We start from the raw sequence: 15,703 nt of genomic DNA on the forward strand, positions 1-15,703 counted from the left end.
AATGGTCAATCTGTCAGTTTTGGATAGTGCTTTGCTTTCCTGTAGAGAACAAACTGTGTACAGAAGATGTGTTAATTTAAGAAGGATTTATCGTTAACATATAAATTGGATGTTATTTGGCTTCCAAAATTGCCAAAAATGAAATAAATAATTACAAAAGAACAATAGATGTGAGAGATTGACATTTAGCTTTATATAATATGAGCTACGTAAAGTTGTTTTTTTTTAATTTTGTAGACATTCTGTTAATTTTATGGTTCAAATTTATATAGCCCGCTAAACCATCAATTTTGCCAATTATCTGTCGCGTAAGTTTTTTTTTTCGTTTCCAAAAAAATACACGTTTATTTTCATCCACACATTTTTCAGTGCAGTGACTTTTTGTTATTTTTGAAGCTTTTTGTTGCTTGGTCATTATTTCCACTGTTGCCAAATTTTATAAAAAATTAATACAAGTCAACTAATTTAATGGAAGATTCAAAATAATTTTCAATTATTACGACATCGTATTTATAAAACAAATATTCCAATAATTCATATCGCAAACAAAGCTGTTTTGGTTGAAAATTTATATATTTATACTTATAGCAGATGTACGAAATCCTGTACGTCCTTTTTGACAGGATCTACAGTAGTTCTTGTCGTGAACGGGCGTGGTTTTACTATAACCGTAGCCAATGTTAAACTGGTCTAACGCATAAGGCCATCTGCATTGTTTGCTACATCACAATAGTTGCATCTTTGAAACTATTGTAGGTGTAAGGTACACACCAGGTGTTTAAACGAATGCAAAAAAATATGGTTCGAACCTTTTTGTATTGTCACAACGACAAGGATGTGTTATGCAAGGAAACACGTGGCTCATGTCCTTTTCAATAGAAAAAGAAAATGTTTTTGTTTTAATTTAGGAATCCTCGTCTCATTTAACTAATTTATTATTAACAAAAATAATCATTGAGTTTTCAAATTTCGTTTTATGGTTTAAAAAATATTTGAGGTGTCGCGAGATTTTGGAATCACTCACGAAATTTGTTATTTTAAATTTTACAAAAAAAAATGATTTTGTAGAGATTTTTTTACGGAAAACAACATTTAGTATTATAAATATTTTTTTGTGCGGTGGATAGTTTCATTGTTATTTCGCAAAAACGATTTCATCCCTTTTTCAATATGACGAAGTTTCCCAATGCAACCCTACAAATTTGAATTTAAGCTTTTCAGAATCCACTTTGGTAAATCCAAGGTCTATGTAACTTTTTAATGGACTAAAAATGAAGGATAAAGAAAATCATAAGGACTTAAAACGTATCAAACTTTATCCAAAAATCGAAGAATGAAAAATCAGGCAAGATATAGAGCTGTTTGAAGTATAGTCAATTATCTTCAAGTTGAAATTTGGTAAAAGGTTTTCTTTTAATCGATAATATCTTTCTATAAAGTGAAATTTCAAAGTAAAGTCATTATTGACTTGAACAAATTATTCTAAGCTAATATCATTTCGGCCTTTTTATTCTATTTGAACTAATAATTTTCCGTAAGCGTCCTTGCACTTTCGCAACAATAAATCAACTGTTGTTTCAAGTAATTGTTTACAAATGTATTCGTTCTAACGAATTTCTTTGAATTTACTATAATTACGATTAAAGTCCATAAATATATTTAAAAATTATTCATGACATTCGGTGACAACGTAATCCCTTTCAAAGTAATTCTGATACACCGATTTTCGCATTTTTTTAAGGCGTTGTAACAAGTTTTGGCTGCAACCTCGTCACAGTTGTCCACAATCAATCCAAAATTCGTTTTGATTTGGGGAAAGAAAAAAAAGTCGTAGAGCAATAGATCTAGTTAATAGGGTGGCTGTGGTATCACTGGAAGCAGAAATTGTATCACATTCAACGCATAGAGTCAGGGCGCACTCGAATCTGTCAAGTATTTTGCGATAAAATAGTTGAATTAAATTTTTCTAGAACACCCCGCAGTTGTAGATGATCCATATTAGCATCATGTTCACTTTAGATTTGCCGATGCGAACTTTTTATGGTCTTAGATCATTTTGGTTTGGCCTACTGTGGACTCTAACGGATCACTTTACCACCAAAATTTTATGGGCAGCGCATGTTAAATGGTATAGAAAATATATAAGGATACATTTTTTTACATAGATACTGTAGATCTGTATCTGTATCTATTCTCGATATTGAGAGACTTATTCGGCCATTAAACATACGGTGTACATAGAGTATATCATATATAGTAAACTAATGATGATGATGGAGATATTTACCACCCAAACGAGAAGTTGATGGGGGTTGGTGGTGTCTTTGCGTACAAACAAAACGTTTCAGTTTGCACTCATTTTAGAATTTTCTAGATCATTCTAGAACTTTCTCGATCATCGTTTTTAATAAATTGCACTCATTTTAGAACTTTCTCGATCATTCTAAATCGATTACAGTAGTTTACACTAACTTTAGAATCTTTTATATCATTCCAGAAGTTTTTAGAATATTCTAGAAATTTTCTAGATCGATTACAATAATTAAACACATTTTAGAACTTTTTAGACCATTACAGAAATTTTGAGGTCTTTCCAGGAGTCCCCATGCGTTAGAAAAGGACAGAAATATACGTTTTCACATTTTCGTCACCCATAACTACCCACCGCGACCAATTTCCTTTACTATGATCTATAGAATCAATTGTTCCAATCCATTAAATGAATAGTTTTTGTTGTATCATTTTCCAAATTTCTCCTTGTATTTTATTAAAAAACAATAATTGAATCAGAAATAAATCGGGATGGCGGATTAAGAATCTTCTAGGTTTGTCTATTTAATACGATATTGCGAAGCAGAAGAAAGTTTTTCACCATTTTTTCGATGGCGTAAGTTTAAGTGAAAGAAATGTAAGAAATTTATTTAGTAGACTGAAAGTAGACAAAGACGGATAGAAAGTTCACTGACATTCTTAACTATTAGTGCAACACTATTTCATTGTACTACTTATCCAAGTACTCACCAACAATTTCTACAAATATTTTTTCAAATTAATTGAGGATGGGAAAAAGTACTTAAATTATTTCATCTTGTAATAATATGTGAATAAAGTGACCAAAGACGATAGATGGCGCTCAAAGTCCGCGTGAGTACGAGGTGTGATAAAAAAATATAGCGATTCAATTTCTTTAGCAGCTATTACTTGTAACTATTTCAACCTGTGTTGAAATGAGCAGCCGCTTTAGTGAGGCATTATATTTTTTAAAAAATTGAATAAAATGTAGTGACTATTTGTAAATTTTGGTGGTTGTTAAGCGCGAAGGTCATGAAAATCCAATATGAACGAAGTTGAACCTACGCAAAGGACAAGGTTACTCGAAATCGAAATTACGTTCATAATATTGCTATACATTTAAAAGTTAGTTATTGTACACTTAAGAATTTATATAAACATGAATATAAAACTCAATTCGTATAATTACACAAAGCGCGAATTGTATACTATCAGTCTCAGATAGACACCATGAAAGAAACGGTTAAATAGTTGTATGTAGTGTGTATGTATAATTGTATTTAGTGTAATTATAATCTCAGAGATCCAGAAGATGTCGTTCATTTCCAATCGATTGGGACAAGGGTATCTATATTTTAATATCTAATATCTGTCAACAGTCCACCTATTTTAATAAAGAAACCCTTAATTATCCGCCCTCTTTCATACTTCCATTAGTCGTCCACATGTTTCCTGTACGCATTATAAAATGAATCAAAAATCAGGACGAGAACAAAAAGCTAACAAAACAAATGTAAAGCCACCCGAATTCAACGTAGGACATCTGCCTTATGATTTCCTCTTTAAACTCTTACCTGATCGTAACAAAAAACTAGAAAAAAAATTCTTAAATGCCCTCGAGATAGGTGCTCTGGATTGTATGGAGATGTTTTAAAATGGGACCAGTGAAAAGATTGTCTATTGTTTCGATTTTTTTGCCCACAACATCTGCCACGCGACTGTGTAAGGTAAATTAATATATATTATTGCTGAATATGCTGAATATTTACAAAATAATCGGTTTTATTCTCATTTTCAATTTAACAATTCCAATATCTTAAGATTTGTTGTAAAAATACACGTAACATTTTGTAAAGAAAAGATTATGTAAATAAATCAAAAGATTTCGATATAGAATTGTTAATTGAATAGTGATTTTTGAAACTATCGCTTCAATGGAGGAGAAAACATTTAACAATTTATCAAAAGATATTAATACCGAACGAAGAAAGTTTAGAAGAATCGGGTGAATATACTCATGAATTTAAAAACATTCTGTGGTTATTGGTCTTGCTTCTGAGCTATTTTCTTTAATACATTCAATCATTTCAAAACATCTCATTGCGAAAGATTTAAAAATGCCGTTGAACGATTTATACACCAACACATTCTAACGAAATGGCCGCGAAAAAATTTTACTGCTTTTTAGATGTTTTTATATTGGCTTTCACAAGCAAATCGCAAACTTCTCTTATTAGTCCGGTCAAATTAGTCCTGAATATATTACAAATATCGTATACAGTTAAATATTGATACAAATGTTGAATGTGGCGTTTCAAAAACGGGTTTTTCAGCAAAATGGTAAGTGTTAGGAAAACCAAAATTGTGAATCATATAATTATCTATGAAAAATGTATTCCTTTAATTCCTTAAAACGATTTTGAAAGTTGAAAATCTTGTAATCTCCATAATATGCTTAATACACATTACTGTTACTTTAACACATCAACTTACTGGCATTAATCAGAAATATGTACTCGCCGAAAATCTACAAACTGTCAAAATCATGTTTGCAAACAAGATGTAGCTCAACGTGACTGACTAAAAAAGTCTCTTTGTGCTTTCAAAGTACGGAGATCCTACAAAAACTGCTTACCTACATATTCCGGCCATTGTTGACATTCAGGCGTCAGTCGGCGTTGTGTGTTGTGAATGAATGGTGTCGAAAGTTTAAAGATGGCCGTACATGATGAAGGGGGCTAAGGACCAGATGACCTGGTTCAACGAGTTGACAAAACGATTAAAGAAAACCGCAGATTCACCATTACTGCTTTGTCTACGAAATTTCAAGAAGTTTCAAGGTCTGTTTTGTACTATATTGATACTGAACAGTTAGGCTATATTACCGGCAACTTTCTTTGAAGAGTGTATTGAAAAGCTTGTCCACAGATATGACAAATGTCTCAATCACTTCGTTCGGTCAAACGCAAAAGTCATTTTGAAACTTTTAAGCTTAAAACAAAATTCTTCTTGTATCCATTAATAATGGCATTCCAAACATTTATATCAGCTATTAGTTCTATTCGTATGTCTAAATTGACTGGACTATATATTGTTTCATGTTTACAAATTTTTTCAGATTAATCATTAGTCCAATCACGCATTTAATCAAATAGTTCTCTACAAAAAGAATTAATTTATTCATTTTGAGTTAAGTATAATTACAGTGAAAGTAAAAAATAAATATTGGATGTACTATATACATATAATATTATACATGTACGCGTTCATTGAAAAGCAGACAATCGCCGGCAAAAATCACGAGAGATAACCTTAAGAGTCAAGCATTTTATCGAAAAAGAAGGCCAAGTCTAACAAAATGCAACTCAGTTCACACGGTAAGTAGGTTAAGGCCTCGACAACTAAACTCGAGGTTTTTAATTTTGCATGTAAACCAGCACCGCGTCGGAAACGCAAACATTGTTGCCAATACACAAAAATTATATAGTAATTATGTGTATTAACTGTCATATATAATTCATCAAAAGTTCGCAATTAGAATACAATAGTTTTAACAATCATTACACGTGTACCTATTTATGTATCAATTCATGATAAACTGCTTAAAATGTATGTATTAGAAAGAGATAGAAATAGTTTCAAATCGGATGTATTCATTAGTAAATTTTGCTCATTGCTTCAATGTGTTTTAATCTTTCGTCCTAAATACGAGGACTTGCAACATTGTTTTCTGTTTTCAGTAGGTCAAAGTAGTAATAGGTTAATATGAAATCGATGTTGTTATTGTAGATTGATACTTTTGTAAATGAAAAATGAGAAAGAGAATTGAAGTTGTTAGAAATTGGAAAAACGAAGCGAATAAATAATATTGTAACAACGCAAATGAAAAAAGGTAGAATCCTAACTTTAATCAAGGAAATTGATAAAGTACAGTACATTGTTTTTAAGTTAGGTTAGGTTAGGTTCCACTCAAGAACACATACAACATCTTTTCGTGCTCTTTTAAAAAATTACTGGTAACATTATGGGACTCCCTTCTTAAACGATTTTTGGTAATTTTCTGTAGTAGATTGGTGCCCCTGAATAACAGTTTCATTTTGACAACTGACTGGATAATACATTATTAGGTTATATGTGAGGGCGGTGTGAGGTTATTTCAATTTTAAAATACTATTTACAATAATTTTTTAAAGTTTTTAGACAATGTAAATGTAGTTATGAAATATAAACAAAACACACAAATCTAAAGCGAAGCAGTTTCTTGGAAAGACTTAACCTTAAAAAGAATGATTTAAGTAAACTTTTATATTCAAAGTCATCTGTCAAACATGATTCAGTACTACCAACCGACCACCTACGTTACGGTGTAATTTCCCTAATGTATATTGTATGAGGCCCGTGCGAGATTATTTCAAAACATTGTATTTTCTAATATCTTGGAATTTTTTCACTAGGTGTTATAACCTAGCTGTCTAAAACATGAACTGAATAAAAATGAATTTATTATTCTTAGATAAGTTTATGTCATCGTTAAGTGGTAGTAAAAATATGAAACATTCTCAAGAGGGTGACACACACGCTTACGGCTGTGGCACCCTAAAATTGGCATTTAATATGTGAGTTTATATAATACGAGGACCTGGTATAAAAAGAATTAAACAATAATTCGGTTAGACAACTAATCAGAAACTTTCAACAGCTATAAATAAAGTAATGACAACTAACATTCTTTAAATTTGTTTGTTAAGAACATACAGATATGTATCTATTGTAGATCTAGCGCAATTTCCTTTGCGCTATAGTATTTTGCAAAGATATTATTTTCCATTTGAATGGAAGAATTTGATATGGTACACTTTAATTACTAGACGTTGTAATAAATCTAATATTATAACTATTCCTTTCAATGATATCTGGTTTAGAAGCGGAACAAATAACCTTTAGAATTAAATATCAAGCATCAAATAACATTCTTTCTTTCGATTTCGTTATCGACAGGATGTGAGAGAACTCGAAGCTAAATCCTTTTTAGTTAACTTCCTGGCGCGTGCCCAAACGTGAGACGTCGCGCCGTTCCCCCTCTTTCAACAATAAAAAGACTGGAATGAATGCCTTTCAATAAGGGAATGTCATCTACGTCTTTGTCCAATGTGAACTAGATTTTTTATGATGAAATTCAATAGACGACGTGTTTGATGTAACAGCAGTTTGTAATAAAATTAAAAAAACATTTCAATATTGTACAAACATTAAACAAAACTAATTTTTAAATATCACTATTTCATTTTTTCTATTAAAAATGTGATATAATCGACAGAAAAAATATTTTTTAACACAACACAACATTTTAGTAATAAGCGTTTCAGACTCTGAAGGTAAACTGTTTACCTCCAGTCTCTGAAGAGGTTAACTTGGTTAACGAAACGCGCGTCAAATAGTGTAATTGTGAGTGTTGGTGTAAACAGTGTATTCAGTATGCTTTTACTCCATTTGATGATTCCATATTATAAATAGAAATAGTTCATTGGTGACAGATGAGTCAGATTAATTCAAAGTAAAGTGAATTAATTTTCATTCAATCTTTATTATTATTATTATAGTCGAAATCGATCAGTATAGAAACAAAAGCATGAAGATATACGTCAAATAATAATCGGAATACTATACGAGGGTTGAATGAAAAGTATCCGACCTCAACCTAAAGCACGTAATCAGTAAAAGTTGGTTGGAAATATATTAACGCTTCAAGCGATTTTCACTCAAATATTAGCCATTTTGTACGCTTGGTTTCTGTTTAACTATCGTATAAGTAAGTCGTCGTCAGGATTTTTTTGAAAATGGTAACGAATTGTCGTCAAATATTAATTCAATTGTATAATAGATTTAAGTCAACTTAAAAAACACCTTATATTTATTAAGTTTCAACTAAAAACATAGGAAATACCTTCAATAATTATCTATTATTGAACTGTTATCAGTGATTTACCAGCACAGATGTATTTTAAACCAAATTTCTATATCGATACATTTTAATGTCGAACGCCAAAAAGTACAAAAAGCGCAAAACCTAGTAACTTGTCAATTCGCCTACAGGAGTGTTGACGTTAAGCACCGCCATTGTTAGGACAGATCAAACAAAGTTTTAACCGAATGAGCTTTGATAATAATCGATTACGAATGACAATTATAATCGATTGTTCGAGTAGTATTCAGCGTGTTCAGTGCTTCGTTTATTTCTAAACTTGAAGCTATTCCGAAGCCGGTATTAGCAAATTTAAGAAGTTTTGTGACTTTTTGAGAAATTACTATCTGAACTGAAAATCCAAAATGATTTAACTCTTTTGCTAAGAGTATAATCGCTTACCAAGTTAATGACGAATTATATAATTAAAAGAAACCAAATAAGGTTCAAAAAACAAACGAAACAACCCGCCATTCACCTATAATATAATAGAGTAGAAAATCTTGACCTACTTACATCGTTAAGTCCCGAAATCACACTAAACGGGATTCAGATTTCTTTCGGGTTAATCCGATCATAGTTTACAGAAGCCCCTTTTTGTGTTAGAATTATAGCCGCACAGCTGAGAGACATACAACTATAGGTATTCATTTTCTTTTTTAAAATTATCGACAAGTTATTTTCGGAATCTCTTTTCTATTTATTCTAGCTGACACCCAATTATTCTTCTTTGGGATAACTTTAATGCGTCCCGACGTTTGGAAATAAGTCGATTGAAGATTTTACGTCGGAATTCCTGTACGGCAAATTATGTCCAATACCGTATATTAATTTTATCCTTATTCTGGCTGACACCCAATTATTCTTTCAAATTAAATCTTTTCTAATAAGTAGAATACTCCCAGAATACAATGTGGGATAACTTTAATGCGTCCCGACGTTTGGAGTTAAGTCGATTGAAGATTTTACATTGGAATTCCTGTACGGTAAATTATGTCCAATACCGTATATTAATTTTATCCTTATTCTGGCTGACACCCAATTATTCTTTCAAATTAAATCGTTTCTAATAAGTAGATTACTCCCAGAATACAGTGGGATAACTTTAATGCGTCCCGACGTTTGGAGTTAAGTCGATTGAAGATTTTACATTGGAATTCCTGTACGGCAAATTATGTCCAATACCGTATATTAATTTTATCCTTATTCTGGCTGACACCCAATTATTCTTTCAAATTAAATCGTTTCTAATAAGTAGGATACTCCCAGAATACAATGTGGGATAACTTTAATGCGTCCCGACGTTTGGATTGAAGATTTTACATTGGAATTCCTGTACGGTAAATTTTGTCCAATACCGTATATTAATTTTATCCTTATTCTAGCTGACACCCAATTATTCTTTCAAATTAAATCGTTTCTAATAAGTAGAATACTCCCAGAATACAGTGGGATAACTTTAATGCGTCCCGACGTTTGGAGTTAAGTCGATTGAAGATTTTACATTGGAATTCCTGTACGGCAAATTATGTCCAATACCGTATATTAATTTTATCCTTATTCTGGCTGACACCCAATTATTCTTTCAAATTAAATCTTTTCTAATAAGTAGGATACTCCCAGAATACAGTGGGATAATTTTAATGCGTCCCGACGTTTGGAAATAAGTCGATTGAAGATTTTACGTCGGAATTCCTGTACGGCAAATTATGTCCAATACCGTATATTAATTTTATCCTTATTCTGGCTGACACCCAATTATTCTTTCAAATTAAATCTTTTCTAATAAGTAGAATACTCCCAGAATACAGTGGGATAATTTTAATGCGTCCCGACGTTTGGAGTTAAGTCGATTGAAGATTTTACGTCGGAATTCCTGTACGGCAAATTGTGTCCAATACCGTATATTAATTTTATCCTTATTCTGGCTGACACCCAATTATTCTTTCAAATTAAATCTTTTCTAATAAGTAGAATACTCCCAGAATACAGTGGGATAATTTTAATGCGTCCCGACGTTTGGAGTTAAGTCGATTGAAGATTTTACGTCGGAATTCCTGTACGGCAAATTGTGTCCAATACCGTATATTAATTTTATCCTTATTCTAGCTGACACCCAATTATTCTTTCAAATTAAATCGTTTCTAATAAGTAGGATACTCCCAGAATACAATGTGGGATAACTTTAATGCGTCCCGACGTTTGGATTGAAGATTTTACATTGGAATTCCTGTACGGCAAATTATGTCCAATACCGTATATTAATTTTATCCTTATTCTGGCTGACACCCAATTATTCTTTCAAATTAAATCTTTTCTAATAAGTAGAATACTCCCAGAATACAGTGTGGGATAACTTTAATGCGTCCCGACGTTTGGATTGAAGATTTTACATTGGAATTCCTGTACGGTAAATTTTGTCCAATACCGTATATTAATTTTATTCTTAAGTACATTCCTTTGTGAGTAGTAGTACGTGTCGTAAGCGATTCGGCCACGCGGCAGTGTCTGCTTACTGTACCAAAATTTAAAACCAGATGTGATTAGAAACAAGTTTAATAATTACAAATATTGATGCAACACCATGTTTTGAAATATTTCATCTAGTAACGTGAATGTTTTGAAATTTTGTATCTATATTAGATTCATAGTACATGAAGCATCAGAAATAAGGACGTCATTTTTAATACATTAAAAAATTGGTCACGTCCTAAATAATTTCGATATGGTTAAATAAGAGCTTCGAAAAATCAAATTATTTTTGATGTATGTAGTGGAAACCATATACGAGAATATTAGACTGTCACTATTTGATTTTATTATATAAAAGAAAAAAAAAGATTATAACACTTTTTGAGCACATCAAACTATAAAGTTGAAAATCATTTTTTTTAAATAAGCTTGAAATAATAATGAATGAGAAATATTATTAAATATAATTTCTTTACACACATGTAAAAATAATCTCTAAAAATGAGTTTGTCATTTTTTCTCTTAAAATTCATCGTATTTTTTTATCATAGCTCGTAATTAATTTACGCGTTCCCGTAGGTCGCGACCAGCGATTCATATTTTAAGACCAGAACGCAAATCTTATATTACTGCACGTCGTAGATCTTTTTTTGCATACACACTTTCGCACTGAAACATTAACCGGATACACTTGTGACAGATCTATTTTCGCGAGCAATTTTTGACGTCAACGATTTTAAGCGCTACACCATATTTCAGCTTCCGGTACAGTTAATATTGTTTGTTTTTTGATTCTATATATAATTAGTTTTGTGTTAGTAACCGGATATCGATGTGTTGAGGTGAGGTTAGGTATTTATTTCAATGATTGATTTGATGGATTGTGGTAAAAGGCAGGAAATGATTCAATTATTTCTATTGTTTGTTAAGAAATGGTCAATATTTCATAACGAAATGTTTTCGTTGTACGGAGAACATCCGTTCAATAGTTTTTAATGGAATTTTATTCAAAGTTTGACAAACAAATGTTCATACAACAATTCTGATAAAAACCATATACATGCAGTTAGTGAAGCGGTGTACAGAATGACAGAATGAACGCGAACATGACGCTGGTTCGCTAGTAAACATAACCTTAAAAGTGCATGTATATAAAGAAATTTGAACTTACTTTACCTTATGAAATGAGTAGAGAAATATATACATAGTGTTTGAATTTGAATAGAAATATCTACAGTTACTTTACTACAACATATTTTAAAATTAACGAAATGGGCGAATAATCGAATTTTTAAACATAGATGAATGATTCTAACTAACCACATATGTAAAACTTCTATATGGACAGTTTCTATAAGTGGAAGCTGTTCCTACTAACGAAGACAGAATGGTAACGATTTTTCTATCATCCGAGATTCCAGCTCGGTTCTGCGCATTCTCAAGCATGCGCAGTATAGATAAAGTGTCTCGAACGAGAGAGAAAATTAATATTGTCGGCACCGTAACGTAGAGAGTCGTTTTTCCCCATACCAACTGTCTATATAGGAGCATTACAACTACAAGCTACACTAGAAAAGTGAGGTTATGTTTTTGACGTACAGCGACGATTCCCGTTTCCAATAATTGGTAGAAGATATGAACAAAAGTTTGTCCATTTTAACCTTATTACAGAAAACATTTCAAATAATCTGCGAAATTACTATAAAGTCTGTGATCGTTATATGCGCAAAAAGAGGAAGAGGAAAGTAAAAACAAAAATTGCTATTCAAAAAATTTGTGTCAAATTCCACCGATGATTAATACGAAAAAAAAGAATGCAGTTGTGTTTGAGGAGTATACCCCTGACGTACTGGAATCAATTTCTATCTATTTCGTCAGTTTTAGCTCTCTTTCAAAGTTCAAAGATCCATTCCTATGGCTAACTGAAAAAAAAAACTGGTTACTGCGATATTTTCGGAGAAAGAACTTTTAGTGAATTGCCTAGCCAGTTCAAATAGGTATTTGAAAAATATACTATAGATAAAATAGCAAAGAAATGTGGAATTATCGTCCTTGGAGAACAAGCTCGTCAAAAAATTTGGCAAAAAAGCTGTAGGACATGTAACTAAAGAAAAACAAAACACGTGAAGGCTTGAATATATGGTTCCGCCCTTGAACCTTTTGAAGATATGAATGAAAATTGAGAATTATTTGTATTAAGAATTGAGGTAAAATACATTTCACATGAAATTTTAAATTCATTTCCTCCAAAAAACAATCTTCAAAATTAGACATAAATTCGATGTTTATTGACTTTGGTTGCTAACCAATTGGTTTTTTTTGTAATCTAAATCCATCCAAATGAAAGTTATATTTAGATCTTTGAAATTTGATAGGATAGGTTATGACGTTATGAATGTCGTTAAATTTTTTTAGAATTTATTTTTAAAAAATCTAAAAGATATGCATAGATTACACAAAGGTTATTTGAATCAGTTTTTTTTAATACACTGATCATTTTCAGTGGGCAGATTTATAATCCATAGAAAACGTGTTCGGCAAGTGACCATCTGTGAGGGTGTAACTTGCTGTCACTTTTGAGGTTTACCGATTGGTGAGTGACCTCTTAGACTGACCAAAGTATTTTTCAATCACAATTTAAATAGGTAATTTTATGAACTATGTTAGTCAATTTTTTGGTTGGTGTTACATCTTTACTTTTATGAAATACGGATTGGATTGTGAGGTTTTGTCTTAACTTCAGAATTAGTCTAGACTCTAGATCTCGTCGTAAGTCACTGTCAATGTTTTATATAGAAATCGTTTCAAAATATATGAATGATAAGTTTTTGTGAGTTTGTATAGTATTTTTTAGGTTATCTACATGATACATTGATGATGAAATTTCTCCAACTCCTGGCGACTTCCGGCTTTATTATATTGTATAAAATTTTTGAGAGTTAACTGTTGTTGACATTGTTGACAAAATAAAAATGTTGATGTAATAGAAATCGATCAAAGCTGTCCATATAAAATTTTTTTGAGTCTACGTTTGAGAATAGGTTCTAATAAAAAAGAATAATTATTATGTTGTAAAGTCTTGTTATTGCTTTCATTCTTATACTTTGGTCTGTGACATAATAGCGACTATTCGTATCTAGTTCAAATTTGGTATGTAGGAAATTAAATTACAACATTTTTATTACCTTATTACCATTACCCCATAAAAAAAATTGTTGCTGTTTAAGAACAACTCCAAGATACCGCTATAAACAAATTCAATAAGGAAACTGACGATTTAATAAATTGTTGCCTGTTCATTGATATTTCTTGAGCTATTCGTAGTCGAAAATAACTATAACTATCTGACGTTTCTGACTCGCGCTGTTGACATCTTCAGAATTTCCTTGTTGCTTCAACTGATTCTGATTGAAAACCTTACACAAGTTGAGTTTATCAATAGTTTAATTGCGAAAATTTTTCTTATTGTTTTCATTGCGAAGCGTAAAAGTTGGTTGACACACCTTGCCGATGAATATTTTTTTTTTATTTCGTGAAATACCGACAACGAGATAGGATCGCATCGACGATATTTTTGTGGTTTTCTATATTTATACATGCTGTGGTGTAATTTTCGATGTAGTAACTCATCCCACAAAAATGTTTCGACACGATCTTTAAAAGATATTAACTTGAAAAACAGTTTACAGCATTTATGTGATGACATGCCGCAATTCATATAAACATTTACGTTTACAGTTTTAGTTATTAGTTACTAATCGCTAAATAAAGAAAAAAATTGTAATACAAATATAAAATTTTATTTTTATATAAAATTCATTTAACCTTGGAGTAGTATCTGGATACCAGATTGAATTACTACCGTAACACAAGATATCATTACGTTCGTTCATATATTTAAAAATATTCCCATGGAAATAGAAAATGTAGGAAACGGGCAAAATTGCGTAAGGGGTATGCTGAATCTTTCGAAAAATTTTTCGGTCGCGTGACCATTTCGACAGCTGTCACTTGCGAATGTCATTTCGAGGTTACGTCATAGCCACCATCATTTATTAAGTCACCAAACATCAAACTAAAATAAACCCTTGGTAATACGTGAAAAATTCTATTTCTCATTTTATTATTTTTATTAGAAAATTTTCGTATCGAATCTCCTACGATTTTGAGTTAATTGAATGTTTATCAAAAAATTCGCACATCGGAAAAATTTTCGGAAATAATTCAAGCTCTAGTGATTATTGAATACATTTATTTTATTTTTATCTGTAGATAAAAACATATCTTATATTTAATATGTTAAATAAATGTCATATTTTAATGTCCCTTATAAGAATCAATTTATTAGACAACTGTCTTTTTGTTCCCTTAAAGTTTGGTTTGTTTTGCGATAAAATGGAATCTAGTATCTATATATTTTCCAAAAATAGCAATTTGTATCAGAAAAAAAGAACAAGCCTCTTCAAACTGAACAGAAGACGTTTTATGTATAGCCTCAATCCATATATTTTTGAAAATCAAATTTTTTTGGAAACCTCAAAAACAGAAATCAAAAACTAAGACATTTATGAATGTTCATACTTATTTTATTAGTCATTTTGGTTTTTTGATGTGGCCTTTATAAAAAACAAAAAATCTTCTTTGAATAAACAAGACATAATCAACCTTTGGATCTTCTGAATTTAGTTAGCCCCAAGTTAAGGGAAAGAACAGCAGAAGAAGCTATTAAAATTATTGGAAGAAGTATTATCTAACAATGAATATGATGACGACGCAGAATAGATGGAAGATACTCAAGGAATTACGGAAGAAACCAATGAAAGAAAATCGAACAGTGAAAAAGAAATATATTGATATGTGGAAAACGGATGATTTGTGTTATGAACAGATGCTGTTACTTAACAACTAAGTCGTGATATACACAATGTGAGAGCTCGGAGGTTGATATTTGGCATTTGAAAGAAATGGAAGCTTTGC

At 31.2% G+C, this 15,703-nt stretch overlaps 1 protein-coding gene across 1 annotated transcript in view; it reads right to left on the minus strand.

The window, feature by feature from the left end:
- LOC130899958 (tribbles homolog 2) overlaps positions 1 to 15,703 on the minus strand; it is an 89,480-nt gene that overhangs the window by 39,054 nt on the left and 34,723 nt on the right. The gene's annotated exons all lie outside the window — the stretch shown is intronic.

Source organism: Diorhabda carinulata, chromosome 12 (assembly GCF_026250575.1).
Source record: "Diorhabda carinulata isolate Delta chromosome 12, icDioCari1.1, whole genome shotgun sequence".
Taxonomy (NCBI): domain Eukaryota; kingdom Metazoa; phylum Arthropoda; class Insecta; order Coleoptera; family Chrysomelidae; genus Diorhabda; species Diorhabda carinulata.